Source organism: Phyllobates terribilis, unplaced genomic scaffold (assembly GCF_046119375.1).
Source record: "Phyllobates terribilis strain yellow unplaced genomic scaffold, ASM4611937v1 Scaffold_74__1_contigs__length_7073193, whole genome shotgun sequence".
In the NCBI taxonomy this organism is placed as follows: domain Eukaryota; kingdom Metazoa; phylum Chordata; class Amphibia; order Anura; family Dendrobatidae; genus Phyllobates; species Phyllobates terribilis.
Window position 1 is genome coordinate 1299093 of NW_027362834.1, and position 13148 is coordinate 1312240.

The 13148-nt window shown below is 45.2% G+C and overlaps 10 non-coding genes across 10 annotated transcripts; all 10 read left to right on the forward strand.

The window, feature by feature from the left end:
• The first annotated feature begins 616 nt into the window (after positions 1–616).
• On the forward strand, positions 617–807 carry LOC141194579 (U2 spliceosomal RNA). The gene has a single exon (XR_012267201.1). It is a non-coding gene; the product is annotated as a U2 spliceosomal RNA (small nuclear RNA).
• A 1121-nt stretch (positions 808–1928) lies between these two features.
• LOC141194580 (U2 spliceosomal RNA) lies at positions 1929–2119 on the forward strand. Its single transcript, XR_012267202.1, has one exon. It is a non-coding gene; the product is annotated as a U2 spliceosomal RNA (small nuclear RNA).
• A 1125-nt stretch (positions 2120–3244) lies between these two features.
• LOC141194581 (U2 spliceosomal RNA) lies at positions 3245–3435 on the forward strand. The gene has a single exon (XR_012267203.1). It is a non-coding gene; the product is annotated as a U2 spliceosomal RNA (small nuclear RNA).
• Positions 3436–4555: 1120 nt separating this feature from the next.
• Positions 4556–4746, forward strand: LOC141194583 (U2 spliceosomal RNA). Its single transcript, XR_012267205.1, has one exon. It is a non-coding gene; the product is annotated as a U2 spliceosomal RNA (small nuclear RNA).
• Positions 4747–5866: 1120 nt separating this feature from the next.
• On the forward strand, positions 5867–6057 carry LOC141195805 (U2 spliceosomal RNA). Its single transcript, XR_012268382.1, has one exon. It is a non-coding gene; the product is annotated as a U2 spliceosomal RNA (small nuclear RNA).
• Positions 6058–7180: 1123 nt separating this feature from the next.
• LOC141196024 (U2 spliceosomal RNA) lies at positions 7181–7371 on the forward strand. The gene has a single exon (XR_012268593.1). It is a non-coding gene; the product is annotated as a U2 spliceosomal RNA (small nuclear RNA).
• Positions 7372–8492: 1121 nt separating this feature from the next.
• Positions 8493–8683, forward strand: LOC141194584 (U2 spliceosomal RNA). The gene has a single exon (XR_012267206.1). It is a non-coding gene; the product is annotated as a U2 spliceosomal RNA (small nuclear RNA).
• Positions 8684–9803: 1120 nt separating this feature from the next.
• Positions 9804–9994, forward strand: LOC141194585 (U2 spliceosomal RNA). The gene has a single exon (XR_012267207.1). It is a non-coding gene; the product is annotated as a U2 spliceosomal RNA (small nuclear RNA).
• Positions 9995–11116: 1122 nt separating this feature from the next.
• Positions 11117–11307, forward strand: LOC141194586 (U2 spliceosomal RNA). Its single transcript, XR_012267208.1, has one exon. It is a non-coding gene; the product is annotated as a U2 spliceosomal RNA (small nuclear RNA).
• Positions 11308–12428: 1121 nt separating this feature from the next.
• Positions 12429–12619, forward strand: LOC141194587 (U2 spliceosomal RNA). The gene has a single exon (XR_012267209.1). It is a non-coding gene; the product is annotated as a U2 spliceosomal RNA (small nuclear RNA).
• Positions 12620–13148: the final 529 nt, after the last annotated feature.

Below are 13148 nucleotides of genomic sequence, written 5' to 3' on the forward strand. Positions count from 1 at the left end.
CTGGAACACTGACTTCTTTCATTTAATGCCTGCAGACTATAAAAGAGAAACCAACCCAAAAAGTTTGGTTGATTAGTCTGTGGCATTCTTTTAAACTGTTGCTTATGGCGGTCTCTGTGAGCTTCTCAGTGACATTCAGCCATCCAGGTATCCCGCCTGCAGTAGACGGAATGTGGCAATGGAACGCTGGCTGCGCGTGTCATAATAGGCTCTGAGCCTTTATATACCTGCGCACAGCAGCAGCCACCTTCAGTCTGCTGCTGGACAGCCAGCAGCAGCAGCAGCAGGAGAGGTAATTAATCAGCAACCCTCCTGCTAAGGGTAGACAGCTGCTCGTTCCACCCCCCCCCCACCCCGCCTTAATTGGTTCTCCTCCCTTCCAACGGTGTTGAGGCGGGTGGGAACAGCCGGGGGTTGAGGGTACTGTGCTAAAAGAGGTGGAGTTATGCAGATCTAAAACGCGTGGATTGCAGCAGCAGCAAGCCGAAAAGTGCAGGCATGTGAGGGATCTAGAGGTTGACAGCATGTCTTCTTAACGGGAGTCCAGGTGGCCATCTCCACAAATGGACTTTTCAGAATCCTTGGGTGGCACCGTAGTCGGAAACCAATTCTGGTTATCGCTTCTCGGCCTTTTGGCTAAGATCAAGTGTAGTATCTGTTCTTATCAGTTTAATATCTGATACGTCCCCTATCTGGGGACCATATATTAAATGGATTTTTAGAACAGGGAGATGGAAAAAGAGCTTGCTCTGTCCACTCCACGCATTGACCTGGTATTGCAGTATCTCCAGGACCGGTGCACCCCTTCTTTAATGCAGTTTCTAAAATCAGAAAGAATTGAATTCAATGCTTTTTGTTCATTTTGCTTGTTTGTCGGATTTTGGGATGGACTCTTTGGCTTTGCTTTTCTTCTCCTCATTGGATTTTTCATGTTAAAAGTTGCAGAAGCCAGATGACAAGCTCATTTTGGTTCAACTTCAGCAACTGTGCATTGCATTGCCATGTAATGTAATGTAATGCAATGCTATCTATCTAGCTCTCCCTCTATACTTCCTTTTGGATAAACAGACATATTAGGCAAGCATTTTGGAGCTTTCACCTAAATAACTACAGGTGGTGAGATAAGCTGCACAATATAATTGACCTTTCAGTATATTGTTGCACACACACCATCTATTTAGCAAATGCCCTTGTTATCAACAGCAGCCTTTTAAACTCACCTGAGCTAACAGGTATGTGAGCTGGTTACTCTGCTGCGCTTAAAATTTCTTTTTTGGTTTGCTACAATGCCTTTTCTGAAACGTTGTCTCCCTCTGCTGGAACACTGACTTCTTTCATTTAATGCCTGCAGACTATAAAAGAGAAACCAACCCAAAAAGTTTGGTTGATTAGTCTGTGGCATTCTTTTAAACTGTTGCTTATGGCGGTCTCTGTGAGCTTCTCAGTGACATTCAGCCATCCAGGTATCCCGCCTGCAGTAGACGGAATGTGGCAATGGAACGCTGGCTGCGCGTGTCATAATAGGCTCTGAGCCTTTATATACCTGCGCACAGCAGCAGCCACCTTCAGTCTGCTGCTGGACAGCCAGCAGCAGCAGCAGCAGGAGAGGTAATTAATCAGCAACCCTCCTGCTAAGGGTAGACAGCTGCTCGTTCCACCCCCCCCCCCGCCTTAATTGGTTCTCCTCCCTTCCAACGGTGTTGAGGCGGGTGGGAACAGCCGGGGGTTGAGGGTACTGTGCTAAAAGAGGTGGAGTTATGCAGATCTAAAACGCGTGGATTGCAGCAGCAGCAAGCCGAAAAGTGCAGGCATGTGAGGGATCTAGAGGTTGACAGCATGTCTTCTTAACGGGAGTCCAGGTGGCCATCTCCACAAATGGACTTTTCAGAATCCTTGGGTGGCACCGTAGTCGGAAACCAATTCTTGTTATCGCTTCTCGGCCTTTTGGCTAAGATCAAGTGTAGTATCTGTTCTTATCAGTTTAATATCTGATACGTCCCCTATCTGGGGACCATATATTAAATGGATTTTTAGAACAGGGAGATGGAAAAAGAGCTTGCTCTGTCCACTCCACGCATTGACCTGGTATTGCAGTATCTCCAGGACCGGTGCACCCCTTCTTTAATGCAGTTTCTAAAATCAGAAAGAATTGAATTCAATGCTTTTTGTTCATTTTGCTTGTTTGTCGGATTTTGGGATGGACTCTTTGGCTTTGCTTTTCTTCTCCTCATTGGATTTTTCATGTTAAAAGTTGCAGAAGCCAGATGACAAGCTCATTTTGGTTCAACTTCAGCAACTGTGCATTGCATTGCATTGCCATGTAATGTAATGTAATGCAATGCTATCCATCTAGCTCTCCCTCTATACTTCCTTTTGGATAAACAGACATATTAGGCAAGCATTTTGGAGCTTTCACCTAAATAACTACAGGTGGTGAGATAAGCTGCACAATATAATTGACCTTTCAGTATATTGTTGCACACACACCATCTATTTAGCAAATGCCCTTGTTATCAACAGCAGCCTTTTAAACTCACCTGAGCTAACAGGTATGTGAGCTGGTTACTCTGCTGCGCTTAAAATTTCTTTTTTGGTTTGCTACAATGCCTTTTCTGAAACGTTGTCTCCCTCTGCTGGAACACTGACTTCTTTCATTTAATGCCTGCAGACTATAAAAGAGAAACCAACCCAAAAAGTTTGGTTGATTAGTCTGTGGCATTCTTTTAAACTGTTGCTTATGGCGGTCTCTGTGAGCTTCTCAGTGACATTCAGCCATCCAGGTATCCCGCCTGCAGTAGACGGAATGTGGCAATGGAACGCTGGCTGCGCGTGTCATAATAGGCTCTGAGCCCTTATATACCTGCGCACAGCAGCAGCCACCTTCAGTCTGCTGCTGGACAGCCAGCAGCAGCAGCAGCAGGAGAGGTAATTAATCAGCAACCCTCCTGCTAAGGGTAGACAGCTGCTCGTTCCACGCCCCCCCCGCCTTAATTGGTTCTCCTCCCTTCCAACGGTGTTGAGGCGGGTGGGAACAGCCGGGGGTTGAGGGTACTGTGCTAAAAGAGGTGGAGTTATGCAGATCTAAAACGCATGGATTGCAGCAGCAGCAAGCCGAAAAGTGCAGGCATGTGAGGGATCTAGAGGTTGACAGCATGTCTTCTTAACGGGAGTCCAGGTGGCCATCTCCACAAATGGACTTTTCAGAATCCTTGGGTGGCACCGTAGTCGGAAACCAATTCTTGTTATCGCTTCTCGGCCTTTTGGCTAAGATCAAGTGTAGTATCTGTTCTTATCAGTTTAATATCTGATACGTCCCCTATCTGGGGACCATATATTAAATGGATTTTTAGAACAGGGAGATGGAAAAAGAGCTTGCTCTGTCCACTCCACGCATTGACCTGGTATTGCAGTATCTCCAGGACCGGTGCACCCCTTCTTTAGTGCAGTTTCTAAAATCAGAAAGAATTGAATTCAATGCTTTTTGTTCATTTTGCTTGTTTGTCGGATTTTGGGATGGACTCTTTGGCTTTGCTTTTCTTCTCCTCATTGGATTTTTCATGTTAAAAGTTGCAGAAGCCAGATGACAAGCTCATTTTGGTTCAACTTCAGCAACTGTGCATTGCATTGCCATGTAATGTAATGTAATGCAATGCTATCTATCTAGCTCTCCCTCTATACTTCCTTTTGGATAAACAGACATATTAGGCAAGCATTTTGGAGCTTTCACCTAAATAACTACAGGTGGTGAGATAAGCTGCACAATATAATTGACCTTTCAGTATATTGTTGCACACACACCATCTATTTAGCAAATGCCCTTGTTATCAACAGCAGCCTTTTAAACTCACCTGAGCTAACAGGTATGTGAGCTGGTTACTCTGCTGCGCTTAAAATTTCTTTTTTGGTTTGCTACAATGCCTTTTCTGAAACGTTGTCTCCCTCTGCTGGAACACTGACTTCTTTCATTTAATGCCTGCAGACTATAAAAGAGAAACCAACCCAAAAAGTTTGGTTGATTAGTCTGTGGCATTCTTTTAAACTGTTGCTTATGGCGGTCTCTGTGAGCTTCTCAGTGACATTCAGCCATCCAGGTATCCCGCCTGCAGTAGACGGAATGTGGCAATGGAACGCTGGCTGCGCGTGTCATAATAGGCTCTGAGCCTTTATATACCTGCGCACAGCAGCAGCCACCTTCAGTCTGCTGCTGGACAGCCAGCAGCAGCAGCAGCAGGAGAGGTAATTAATCAGCAACCCTCCTGCTAAGGGTAGACAGCTGCTCGTTCCACCCCCCCCCCACCTTAATTTGTTCTCCTCCCTTCCAACGGTGTTGAGGCGGGTGGGAACAGCCGGGGGTTGAGGGTACTGTGCTAAAAGAGGTGGAGTTATGCAGATCTAAAACGCGTGGATTGCAGCAGCAGCAAGCCGAAAAGTGCAGGCATGTGAGGGATCTAGAGGTTGACAGCATGTCTTCTTAACGGGAGTCCAGGTGGCCATCTCCACAAATGGACTTTTCAGAATCCTTGGGTGGCACCGTAGTCGGAAACCAATTCTGGTTATCGCTTCTCGGCCTTTTGGCTAAGATCAAGTGTAGTATCTGTTCTTATCAGTTTAATATCTGATACGTCCCCTATCTGGGGACCATATATTAAATGGATTTTTAGAACAGGGAGATGGAAAAAGAGCTTGCTCTGTCCACTCCACGCATTGACCTGGTATTGCAGTATCTCCAGGACCGGTGCACCCCTTCTTTAATGCAGTTTCTAAAATCAGAAAGAATTGAATTCAATGCTTTTTGTTCATTTTGCTTGTTTGTCGGATTTTGGGATGGACTCTTTGGCTTTGCTTTTCTTCTCCTCATTGGATTTTTCATGTTAAAAGTTGCAGAAGCCAGATGACAAGCTCATTTTGGTTCAACTTCAGCAACTGTGCATTGCATTGCCATGTAATGTAATGTAATGCAATGCTATCTATCTAGCTCTCCCTCTATACTTCCTTTTGGATAAACAGACATATTAGGCAAGCATTTTGGAGCTTTCACCTAAATAACTACAGGTGGTGAGTTAAGCTGCACAATATGATTGACCTTTCAGTATATTGTTGCACACACACCATCTATTTAGCAAATGCCCTTGTTATCAACAGCAGCCTTTTAAACTCACCTGAGCTAACAGGTATGTGAGCTGGTTACTCTGCTGCGCTTAAAATTTCTTTTTTGGTTTGCTACAATGCCTTTTCTGAAACGTTGTCTCCCTCTGCTGGAACACTGACTTCTTTCATTTAATGCCTGCAGACTATAAAAGAGAAACCAACCCAAAAAGTTTGGTTGATTAGTCTGTGGCATTCTTTTAAACTGTTGCTTATGGCGGTCTCTGTGAGCTTCTCAGTGACATTCAGCCATCCAGGTATCCCGCCTGCAGCAGACGGAATGTGGCAATGGAACGCTGGCTGCGCGTGTCATAATAGGCTCTGAGCCTTTATATACCTGCGCACAGCAGCAGCCACCTTCAGTCTGCTGCTAGACAGCCAGCAGCAGCAGCAGCAGGAGAGGTAATTAATCAGCAACCCTCCTGCTAAGGGTAGACAGCTGCTCGTTCCACCCCCCCCCCGCCTTAATTGGTTCTCCTCCCTTCCAACGGTGTTGAGGCGGGTGGGAACAGCCGGGGGTTGAGGGTACTGTGCTAAAAGAGGTGGAGTTATGCAGATCTAAAACGCGTGGATTGCAGCAGCAGCAAGCCGAAAAGTGCAGGCATGTGAGGGATCTAGAGGTTGACAGCATGTCTTCTTAACGGGAGTCCAGGTGGCCATCTCCACAAATGGACTTTTCAGAATCCTTGGGTGGCACCGTAGTCGGAAACCAATTCTGGTTATCGCTTCTCGGCCTTTTGGCTAAGATCAAGTGTAGTATCTGTTCTTATCAGTTTAATATCTGATACGTCCCCTATCTGGGGACCATATATTAAATGGATTTTTAGAACAGGGAGATGGAAAAAGAGCTTGCTCTGTCCACTCCACGCATTGACCTGGTATTGCAGTATCTCCAGGACTGGTGCACCCCTTCTTTAATGCAGTTTCTAAAATCAGAAAGAATTGAATTCAATGCTTTTTGTTCATTTTGCTTGTTTGTCGGATTTTGGGATGGACTCTTTGGCTTTGCTTTTCTTCTCCTCATTGGATTTTTCATGTTAAAAGTTGCAGAAGCCAGATGACAAGCTCATTTTGGTTCAACTTCAGCAACTGTGCATTGCATTGCCATGTAATGTAATGTAATGCAATGCTATCTATCTAGCTCTCCCTCTATACTTCCTTTTGGATAAACAGACATATTAGGCAAGCATTTTGGAGCTTTCACCTAAATAACTACAGGTGGTGAGATAAGCTGCACAATATAATTGACCTTTCAGTATATTGTTGCACACACACCATCTATTTAGCAAATGCCCTTGTTATCAACAGCAGCCTTTTAAACTCACCTGAGCTAACAGGTATGTGAGCTGGTTACTCTGCTGCGCTTAAAATTTCTTTTTTGGTTTGCTACAATGCCTTTTCTGAAACGTTGTCTCCCTCTGCTGGAACACTGACTTCTTTCATTTAATGCCTGCAGACTATAAAAGAGAAACCAACCCAAAAAGTTTGGTTGATTAGTCTGTGGCATTCTTTTAAACTGTTGCTTATGGCGGTCTCTGTGAGCTTCTCAGTGACATTCAGCCATCCAGGTATCCCGCCTGCAGTAGACGGAATGTGGCAATGGAACGCTGGCTGCGCGTGTCATAATAGGCTCTGAGCCTTTATATACCTGCGCACAGCAGCAGCCACCTTCAGTCTGCTGCTGGACAGCCAGCAGCAGCAGCAGCAGGAGAGGTAATTAATCAGCAACCCTCCTGCTAAGGGTAGACAGCTGCTCGTTCCACCCCCCCCCCCCCGCCTTAATTGGTTCTCCTCCCTTCCAACGGTGTTGAGGCGGGTGGGAACAGCCGGGGGTTGAGGGTACTGTGCTAAAAGAGGTGGAGTTATGCAGATCTAAAACGCGTGGATTGCAGCAGCAGCAAGCCGAAAAGTGCAGGCATGTGAGGGATCTAGAGGTTGACAGCATGTCTTCTTAACGGGAGTCCAGGTGGCCATCTCCACAAATGGACTTTTCAGAATCCTTGGGTGGCACCGTAGTCGTAAACCAATTCTGGTTATCGCTTCTCGGCCTTTTGGCTAAGATCAAGTGTAGTATCTGTTCTTATCAGTTTAATATCTGATACGTCCCCTATCTGGGGACCATATATTAAATGGATTTTTAGAACAGGGAGATGGAAAAAGAGCTTGCTCTGTCCACTCCACGCATTGACCTGGTATTGCAGTATCTCCAGTACCGGTGCACCCCTTCTTTAATGCAGTTTCTAAAATCAGAAAGAATTGAATTCAATGCTTTTTGTTCATTTTGCTTGTTTGTCGGATTTTGGGATGGACTCTTTGGCTTTGCTTTTCTTCTCCTCATTGGATTTTTCATGTTAAAAGTTGCAGAAGCCAGATGACAAGCTCATTTTGGTTCAACTTTAGCAACTGTGCATTGCATTGCCATGTAATGTAATGTAATGCAATGCTATCTATCTAGCTCTCCCTCTATACTTCCTTTTGGATAAACAGACATATTAGGCAAGCATTTTGGAGCTTTCACCTAAATAACTACAGGTGGTGAGATAAGCTGCACAATATAATTGACCTTTCAGTATATTGTTGCACACACACCATCTATTTAGCAAATGCCCTTGTTATCAACAGCAGCCTTTTAAACTCACCTGAGCTAACAGGTATGTGAGCTGGTTACTCTGCTGCGCTTAAAATTTCTTTTTTGGTTTGCTACAATGCCTTTTCTGAAACGTTGTCTCCCTCTGCTGGAACACTGACTTCTTTCATTTAATGCCTGCAGACTATAAAAGAGAAACCAACCCAAAAAGTTTGGTTGATTAGTCTGTGGCATTCTTTTAAACTGTTGCTTATGGCGGTCTCTGTGAGCTTCTCAGTGACATTCAGCCATCCAGGTATCCCGCCTGCAGTAGACGGAATGTGGCAATGGAACGCTGGCTGCGCGTGTCATAATAGGCTCTGAGCCTTTATATACCTGCGCACAGCAGCAGCCACCTTCAGTCTGCTGCTGGACAGCCAGCAGCAGCAGCAGCAGGAGAGGTAATTAATCAGCAACCCTCCTGCTAAGGGTAGACAGCTGCTCGTTCCACCCCCCCCCCCGCCTTAATTGGTTCTCCTCCCTTCCAACGGTGTTGAGGCGGGTGGGAACAGCCGGGGGTTGAGGGTACTGTGCTAAAAGAGGTGGAGCTATGCAGATCTAAAACGCGTGGATTGCAGCAGCAGCAAGCCGAAAAGTGCAGGCATGTGAGGGATCTAGAGGTTGACAGCATGTCTTCTTAACGGGAGTCCAGGTGGCCATCTCCACAAATGGACTTTTCAGAATCCTTGGGTGGCACCGTAGTCGGAAACCAATTCTGGTTATCGCTTCTCGGCCTTTTGGCTAAGATCAAGTGTAGTATCTGTTCTTATCAGTTTAATATCTGATACGTCCCCTATCTGGGGACCATATATTAAATGGATTTTTAGAACAGGGAGATGGAAAAAGAGCTTGCTCTGTCCACTCCACGCATTGACCTGGTATTGCAGTATCTCCAGGACCGGTGCACCCCTTCTTTAATGCAGTTTCTAAAATCAGAAAGAATTGAATTCAATGCTTTTTGTTCATTTTGCTTGTTTGTCGGATTTTGGGATGGACTCTTTGGCTTTGCTTTTCTTCTCCTCATTGGATTTTTCATGTTAAAAGTTGCAGAAGCCAGATGACAAGCTCATTTTGGTTCAACTTCAGCAACTGTGCATTGCATTGCCATGTAATGTAATGTAATGCAATGCTATCTATCTAGCTCTCCCTCTATACTTCCTTTTGGATAAACAGACATATTAGGCAAGCATTTTGGAGCTTTCACCTAAATAACTACAGGTGGTGAGATAAGCTGCACAATATAATTGACCTTTCAGTATATTGTTGCACACACACCATCTATTTAGCAAATGCCCTTGTTATCAACAGCAGCCTTTTAAACTCACCTGAGCTAACAGGTATGTGAGCTGGTTACTCTGCTGCGCTTAAAATTTCTTTTTTGGTTTGCTACAATGCCTTTTCTGAAACGTTGTCTCCCTCTGCTGGAACACTGACTTCTTTCATTTAATGCCTGCAGACTATAAAAGAGAAACCAACCCAAAAAGTTTGGTTGATTAGTCTGTGGCATTCTTTTAAACTGTTGCTTATGGCGGTCTCTGTGAGCTTCTCAGTGACATTCAGCCATCCAGGTATCCCGCCTGCAGTAGACGGAATGTGGCAATGGAACGCTGGCTGCGCGTGTCATAATAGGCTCTGAGCCTTTATATACCTGCGCACAGCAGCAGCCACCTTCAGTCTGCTGCTGGACAGCCAGCAGCAGCAGCAGCAGGAGAGGTAATTAATCAGCAACCCTCCTGCTAAGGGTAGACAGCTGCTCGTTCCACCCCCCCCCCGCCTTAATTGGTTCTCCTCCCTTCCAACGGTGTTGAGGCGGGTGGGAACAGCCGGGGGTTGAGGGTACTGTGCTAAAAGAGGTGGAGTTATGCAGATCTAAAACGCGTGGATTGCAGCAGCAGCAAGCCGAAAAGTGCAGGCATGTGAGGGATCTAGAGGTTGACAGCATGTCTTCTTAACGGGAGTCCAGGTGGCCATCTCCACAAATGGACTTTTCAGAATCCTTGGGTGGCACCGTAGTCGGAAACCAATTCTGGTTATCGCTTCTCGGCCTTTTGGCTAAGATCAAGTGTAGTATCTGTTCTTATCAGTTTAATATCTGATACGTCCCCTATCTGGGGACCATATATTAAATGGATTTTTAGAACAGGGAGATGGAAAAAGAGCTTGCTCTGTCCACTCCACGCATTGACCTGGTATTGCAGTATCTCCAGGACCGGTGCACCCCTTCTTTAATGCAGTTTCTAAAATCAGAAAGAATTGAATTCAATGCTTTTTGTTCATTTTGCTTGTTTGTCGGATTTTGGGATGGACTCTTTGGCTTTGCTTTTCTTCTCCTCATTGGATTTTTCATGTTAAAAGTTGCAGAAGCCAGATGACAAGCTCATTTTGGTTCAACTTCAGCAACTGTGCATTGCATTGCCATGTAATGTAATGTAATGCAATGCTATCTATCTAGCTCTCCCTCTATACTTCCTTTTGGATAAACAGACATATTAGGCAAGCATTTTGGAGCTTTCACCTAAATAACTACAGGTGGTGAGATAAGCTGCACAATATAATTGACCTTTCAGTATATTGTTGCACACACACCATCTATTTAGCAAATGCCCTTGTTATCAACAGCAGCCTTTTAAACTCACCTGAGCTAACAGGTATGTGAGCTGGTTACTCTGCTGCGCTTAAAATTTCTTTTTTGGTTTGCTACAATGCCTTTTCTGAAACGTTGTCTCCCTCTGCTGGAACACTGACTTCTTTCATTTAATGCCTGCAGACTATAAAAGAGAAACCAACCCAAAAAGTTTGGTTGATTAGTCTGTGGCATTCTTTTAAACTGTTGCTTATGGCGGTCTCTGTGAGCTTCTCAGTGACATTCAGCCATCCAGGTATCCCGCCTGCAGTAGACGGAATGTGGCAATGGAACGCTGGCTGCGCGTGTCATAATAGGCTCTGAGCCTTTATATACCTGCGCACAGCAGCAGCCACCTTCAGTCTGCTGCTGGACAGCCAGCAGCAGCAGCAGCAGGAGAGGTAATTAATCAGCAACCCTCCTGCTAAGGGTAGACAGCTGCTCGTTCCACCCCCCCCCCCCGCCTTAATTGGTTCTCCTCCCTTCCAACGGTGTTGAGGCGGGTGGGAGCAGCTGGGGGTTGAGGGTACTGTGCTAAAAGAGGTGGAGTTATGCAGATCTAAAACGCGTGGATTGCAGCAGCAGCAAGCCGAAAAGTGCAGGCATGTGAGGGATCTAGAGGTTGACAGCATGTCTTCTTAACGGGAGTCCAGGTGGCCATCTCCACAAATGGACTTTTCAGAATCCTTGGGTGGCACCGTAGTCGGAAACCAATTCTGGTTATCGCTTCTCGGCCTTTTGGCTAAGATCAAGTGTAGTATCTGTTCTTATCAGTTTAATATCTGATACGTCCCCTATCTGGGGACCATATATTAAATGGATTTTTAGAACAGGGAGATGGAAAAAGAGCTTGCTCTGTCCACTCCACGCATTGACCTGGTATTGCAGTATCTCCAGGACCGGTGCACCCCTTCTTTAATGCAGTTTCTAAAATCAGAAAGAATTGAATTCAATGCTTTTTGTTCATTTTGCTTGTTTGTCGGATTTTGGGATGGACTCTTTGGCTTTGCTTTTCTTCTCCTCATTGGATTTTTCATGTTAAAAGTTGCAGAAGCCAGATGACAAGCTCATTTTGGTTCAACTTCAGCAACTGTGCATTGCATTGCCATGTAATGTAATGTAATGCAATGCTATCTATCTAGCTCTCCCTCTATACTTCCTTTTGGATAAACAGACATATTAGGCAAGCATTTTGGAGCTTTCACCTAAATAACTACAGGTGGTGAGATAAGCTGCACAATATAATTGACCTTTCAGTATATTGTTGCACACACACCATCTATTTAGCAAATGCCCTTGTTATCAACAGCAGCCTTTTAAACTCACCTGAGCTAACAGGTATGTGAGCTGGTTACTCTGCTGCGCTTAAAATTTCTTTTTTGGTTTGCTACAATGCCTTTTCTGAAACGTTGTCTCCCTCTGCTGGAACACTGACTTCTTTCATTTAATGCCTGCAGACTATAAAAGAGAAACCAACCCAAAAAGTTTGGTTGATTAGTCTGTGGCATTCTTTTAAACTGTTGCTTATGGCGGTCTCTGTGAGCTTCTCAGTGACATTCAGCCATCCAGGTATCCCGCCTGCAGTAGACGGAATGTGGCAATGGAACGCTGGCTGCGCGTGTCATAATAGGCTCTGAGCCTTTATATACCTGCGCACAGCAGCAGCCACCTTCAGTCTGCTGCTGGACAGCCAGCAGCAGCAGCAGCAGGAGAGGTAATTAATCAGCAACCCTCCTGCTAAGGGTAGACAGCTGCTCATTCCACCCCCCCCCCCGCCTTAATTGGTTCTCCTCCCTTCCAACGGTGTTGAGGCGGGTGGGAACAGCCGGGGGTTGAGGGTACTGTGCTAAAAGAGGTGGAGTTATGCAGATCTAAAACGCGTGGATTGCAGCAGCAGCAAGCCGAAAAGTGCAGGCATGTGAGGGATCTAGAGGTTGACAGCATGTCTTCTTAACGGGAGTCCAGGTGGCCATCTCCACAAATGGACTTTTCAGAATCCTTGGGTGGCACCGTAGTCGGAAACCAATTCTGGTTATCGCTTCTCGGCCTTTTGGCTAAGATCAAGTGTAGTATCTGTTCTTATCAGTTTAATATCTGATACGTCCCCTATCTGGGGACCATATATTAAATGGATTTTTAGAACAGGGAGATGGAAAAAGAGCTTGCTCTGTCCACTCCACGCATTGACCTGGTATTGCAGTATCTCCAGGACCGGTGCACCCCTTCTTTAATGCAGTTTCTAAAATCAGAAAGAATTGAATTCAATGCTTTTTGTTCATTTTGCTTGTTTGTCGGATTTTGGGATGGACTCTTTGGCTTTGCTTTTCTTCTCCTCATTGGATTTTTCATGTTAAAAGTTGCAGAAGCCAGATGACAAGCTCATTTTGGTTCAACTTCAGCAACTGTGCATTGCATTGCCATGTAATGTAATGTAATGCAATGCTATCTATCTAGCTCTCCCTCTATACTTCCTTTTGGATAAACAGACATATTAGGCAAGCATTTTGGAGCTTTCACCTAAATAACTACAGGTGGTGAGATAAGCTGCACAATATAATTGACCTTTCAGTATATTGTTGCACACACACCATCTATTTAGCAAATGCCCTTGTTATCAACAGCAGCCTTTTAAACTCAGCTGAGCTAACAGGTATGTGAGCTGGTTACTCTGCTGCGCTTAAAATTTCTTTTTTGGTTTGCTACAATGCCTTTTCTGAAACGTTGTCTCCCTCTGCTGGAACACTGACTTATTTC